Here is a 5,759-nt window from a genome sequence, read left to right as displayed (position 1 = left end):
CCAACACCTTAAAGCCACAGGACATAAAATTGACTTTAAAAAGACCAGAACTATTGCCAAAACTGAACACTTTAACAACAGAATAATCAGAGAAGCCATCGAGATAGAAAAACGCCCACACAGCATGAATAAACGAGATGATACCTCCCGCCTACCAGCCATTTGGAAACCCGCCCTTATTGGCAAACGAGTCCCTAACTCAAAGAATGACACCAGACCCACACTCACGAAAACCACACAGGATGTCACCACCACATATCCATGCAAAAAGCAAACTCAAACCCACACAGATGATGAGGCACGACCACAAACTAGAAGCCAGTCCACGGCTGCATCATTAGCCACTTTAAACCCCTCCAATCCATACATGAAGCAAACTGACACCCACCACAAAGATGTGGCACGACCACGAACACGAAGCCAAACAACAGCAATGAAGCTCACCATCTCAAATCCCCCTGCAACTCAAACTAACCTGAGCACAACAAAGCCCCCACCCAAACAGAACACTCCCCCAGCCAATCAGAACACAGCCAACCCCCATCCAATCAGAGCACAGCCAAGCTCCTTAACCAATCAGAACACACCTCCACCCAATCAGAACACAGCCAAGCTCCCACCCAATCAGCTCAAACCCCACTGGCAGTTAAAAGGAAGAAACAGCTGCGATCACACACACTATTCCCAGAAGCACGAAGCTGAAGACACCAGCCTGAAGAAGACGAATGTGACTTCGTCGAAACGTCGCCAAGACACTTCTAATTCTACGCGGGAGAAAACCCGAATAACTAAAACCTACATACAAACACCCACGAAAACCTCAGAGTTAAATGCATCAATTTTGAAGTTTATCTGGCAAGGGAAAAAAGCCAGAATCAGATTGAAAATGCTACAAGAAGCAAAAGAAAATGGAGGATTTGAGTTGCCAGACTGGGTTCTATATTATCAAGCAGCTGCATTAACCTGGCTAAAAGAATGGATAACTCTTAGACACAAAAGATTACTATACTTACAACTCGGATGGCACACCTTTCTATGGTATGGGAAGAACAAAATCCATAAATACTTTCAAAATCACTATGTAAGAAAAGCACTGCTTTTAATATGGAAAAAGATAAAATCAAAAATTTATATGAAAATACCAGGATGGATCTTGACAATGGAAGCGTTTGTTCACCCAAATCTAATTAATTATGAGAAACCTGTGACTGGAAGAACAGGGCATTGAACTATCATAGTGGCCACACATGCAAATGAGATATGAGAAAGATGCTAAAACATATGGTTTTTATAAAGACCAGACAGTGTTTTACCAGATACTATTGTCTTCAAATGAAAAATTGATTAAAAAACTGTACAGCTTTTTATTAAATTTAAAGATGGAAGATGAACAAGTTAAAGAAACAATGATAATATGGGCAAAAAACTTTGGGCACAATGTAGAGTTAGAAAAATGGCAAAATTTGTGGGAAAGAAACTATAAAATAACAAGGGCAGCTACTTATAAAGAAAATCTATATAAAATGTTTTATAGATGGCATTTACCACCTGCGAGGTTAGCAAAAATATTTAAAAACATGTCTAGCAATTGTTGGAAATGTAGGCAAAAGCCAGGCACATACTACCACCTTTGGTGGACATGCCCCAAAGCAAAAAAAATCTGGTTGAAAATACATATTTGGTTAGAGAAAATGTTAAGAAAACATGTAGATTTTAAGCTGGAACTATTTCTTTTAGGTATAACCTCAGAAAACTATGTTAAAAATGTGTATATTTAATATTACATGTACTAACAGCAGTGAGAATTACATTTGCGCAGCACTGGAAAAATGAAGAAATACCAGCTAAAGAAAAGATAATTAAGAAAATTTTGGACTGTGCAGAAATGGATAGGCTTACATTGAAAATGAAAGGGAAAGAAGATACAGAATACTTTCAAACATGGGATACATTTTACCAATGACTAGAAAAATGAAATAGAGCAGGCATGTCAAACTCACGACATCATGTGACGTCATGCGATGTATCATGACTTTTTCCCCATTGCCAGCAATGGAGTGGGCGTGGTTTTGGCATGATGCATCCGGCCTGTGGGCCGGCAGTTTGACATGCCTGGAATAGAGAGTAGGAATTTAAGATGTATTATTAAGTTTAAAATGTGGACCCAGACAACACGTTGTTTACTAAGCACTAAAGATTTGTAATTATAAAAAAATAAAATATTTTAAAAAAGAGAGAAAATAATCAACCCAAAGTCATCCAGCTGAATTCATACTTAAGGTAGGACTAGAATTTATGATCTTCTGGTTTCTAGACTGGTACTTAGCCACTGCACCAAATTTGCTCTATTTTCAACTCTATGTACTCATTAAATATTTTCATCACCATTCTTGAATCAGATAAAAAAAGAGTTAGCCATCAATACACATTGCCCATTGAAAGTAATCACATATTATGTTCCCTAGTGTTTCCTATAACATTTCAATGGCATGTGAGCTATTATGCTGCTGTTTATTTTACTATGAACATAAGGATGATACAACAGCTGCCTGTAGTTGCAATGACATGAATATTCATTCAAGCAACATTTAATAGATGATGATGCATTTACTTTTTCTATATTGAGGTCATCTATGTAGAAAACCATAAAATGTGATTTATTTCTTAAAAGAATTGTTGGGAAAATGTCTATCAAAATTCATATTTTCCAGTTCATTTTATTTAAAGAAAATAAAACTAATCCTGCATGAAGCAAAATTGGATAAATTGTCTAAATGATTATATTGCCTATATATAATCTCTATAACCCCTACAAAAAAAAATCAATTTCAAAAGGTTAATAGCAAAAATAAATATCCTCAGCCATTTCAAAAGCCAGAATATAAAAGATATTTACTGGTGAGCACATTTTTTGTACACATTCAAGTGAAGTTTTAAAGCAATGTTTCTCAAATTTGGCATCATTATCAAGGCTGGCTAGGGAATTCTGGAAATTGAAGTACACACATCTTAAAATTGCCAAGTTTGAAAAACACTACTTTAAAGGTTCCAACGAAGTTTTAATAGGCTGCCTCAGACAAACAGTGATGAAATACTTATCAAGCTGATAAGTTGATTTGATCTAAATTAATGGTATGAGATTTTATGCTTTTTAAACTGGCAGAAAGAGGCAGCAGCCAAAGCTGCCACAGAAATCTTGGGATGATTGTTTCAGATGCAAAGAAGGGTGGAAGGAAGGGAAACTAATTGAGATATGGTTTGCTGGAGCTTCACTCTTTTCCCCTAGGACAGGGGTCTGCAACCTTGAAAACTTTAAGACTTGTGGACTTCAGGTCCCAGAATTCCTCAGCCAGCTATGTTGCAGAGGAGTACAGTGTCATAGAGGTAGCCTCTATTTATGCTTCCTAGTTTTAAGCTTTCTTTCTCCTAAATGTTTTTCCATAGATAATAGATATATAAGCTCCCCAACCAGTGGTGGGATTCAGGCAGTTCGCACCAATTAAGCAGAACCGGTAGCTAATTTTTTGTTGCCCAGGCCCAGAATGGGCTTCCGGATGCGGCATCCACACAGAGAACCGGTTGTTCACATATTTGAATCCCACCACTGTCCCCAATATATTCTTTATTCTCAGACTAATGGCACTTGATTTTAGAATTGCAAACCTTTAAGGCAAGAGAAGCCATATGCAGAACATGATCAGAAACTAAATAAAACTGCAGAGTTTCTTTAACCAAGGATTATTCTACTTCCAGCCCCCACCCACCCCACTTCCAAAAATCCCAAATAATGGACAGGTTTAAAGAGCAGTTTTAAGCCAGGATGGATAGATTCCTCTTCTTGTTGTGCCATATCCGTTATTGGACGTTGGCGATCATGTTGGCGATCCTGTTTGTATCAGCAGCCGCACGAAAAAGGGCTGCTGAGTTTTGTCCAAACCAGTCCCTTAGATTTTGAAGCCACGATGTTCTTCTTCTACCTGGACCTCGTTTGCCTTCAATCTTTCCATGGAGGATTAAATGGAGTATGCCATATTTTTCTGGGTGTCGCATCACATGTCTGAAATATTCTAATTTTCATTTTTTAATTGTTTGATGATTTCCCTTGGCTTTCCCAGGCGGCTTATCACCTCCTCATTTCTGATCTTGTCAACCCAGCTTATACGTAACAGCCGCCTGTAAATCCACATTTCAAATGCTTCTAGTCTCTTCAGGTGGCCTTCTGTCAGAGACCAACTCTCTACTCCATAGAGCAGGATAGAAAAAATATAGCATCTGACAAGCCTGATTTTCAGTCTTAGGCTTGTGTCGTGACTGCATAAGACCTTTTTCATTTTGAAGAATGCTGTTCAAGCTTTTTCTATCCTTGTCTTTACTTCAACGGTCATGTCCCAGCTTTCATGTAAATTGGAACCGAGGAGTGTGATCCTTTCAACTTTTTCTAGTGGTATTCCTTCTGGATTTATTGGTGGTAAATTAACGGGTTGTTTGCTGACGACCATGATCTTGGTTTTTGAGGTGCTAAGCTTCAAGCCGTATTTTTCAGATATTTCTGTGACTCTGTTGATGAGGAGCTGAAGGTCTTCATGCTTACTGGGAAGCAGAACTGTATCATCAGCATATCTTAAGTGTTGATCCAAACACCATTTACTTTGATGCCAGCATCGATGTTCTCCAGTGCCTCGTTGAAGATTGACTCAGAGTAGATATTGAGCAACAGTGGAGACAGAATACATCCCTGGATAGATTGCAGTTTTAAAATAGATGCAGCCCACAGCCTAATTTTCATTTAGTTATTTGAAATATTGATGTATCCATTAAAACGCAGAGTGACTAAACTCTTTCATAAACTATTCTTTCATATCTCTGATAAGAGCAGAAAGTTATTTTATGAGAAATGAGAGAAAAAGAAAAAGTCTATCCCAGGCAAAGAGCTCTACTCTTTTGACATGTGATGCAGCTTCTAGTAAATGTCTCCTATGGGAAAGTAGCCTTTGACAGAACCAAGGCTTTCCCAGTGTTCTAAGAACTGAAAAGCCACTGGAGCCAGAATTGACAGTATGGGGCTTAGTGGACCAATAATCTCATCTGGCTTCATTGCAGCTTCCTATGTTTCTGTCTAAGACTGTGAGAAGTATCCAGACGGAAGGAAATAAGAAAACAGAGCAGCTCAAGTCATAGTTTCAATCTTTAGCTTAACTATCTGGAGTATGTACAGGAAAAATCAGGGTGGGAAGTAGGTAGGAAGTTTATTCCTATTTTCATAAAAAGGAAATCCTGAATTAGCTTCCCCTGCTGAGAGCCAATTTGTGAGATAGCCATAGCCACTGTCTCTCAGCTCAATTCACCTCACAGGGTTGTTGTGGTACAAAAATAGGAAGAGGAAGATGTGTTCAGTTTGCTTCCCTGAGTTATTCATAAAAATAATAAAGACAGGTTAAAAATAAAATTAAAACGTAAGAGATTTGAGGTTTTATAATTTCAGAAAGAGGACACGCCAGGGGAGATTAAAGATAACAAGCAGAAAAGAAGAAGAAAAAAGTGCAAACTTGTTTTTGATTTTTTTTGCTTAGTATGGATATTTATAATATGACACAAAACATTGTAATATTTGAAATACTTCAGGATATTTTCAAGAATGGGGCCAGAAATTAGTAACTACAATATCAACAATGTCAGTAATGAAACCACTTCTATGGATAGACTACACCCAAAAGATGTTAATAAAGGAATGACAGATGTGAAGGAAATTTTGCCAGATG

This window comes from Protobothrops mucrosquamatus, unplaced genomic scaffold (assembly GCF_001527695.2).
Source record: "Protobothrops mucrosquamatus isolate PMUCROS unplaced genomic scaffold, P.Mucros_1.0 scaffold47, whole genome shotgun sequence".
NCBI classification, from domain to species: domain Eukaryota; kingdom Metazoa; phylum Chordata; class Lepidosauria; order Squamata; family Viperidae; genus Protobothrops; species Protobothrops mucrosquamatus.
The sequence above is the reverse complement of the archived record's forward strand: the minus strand, read 5'-3'. Positions refer to the sequence as shown.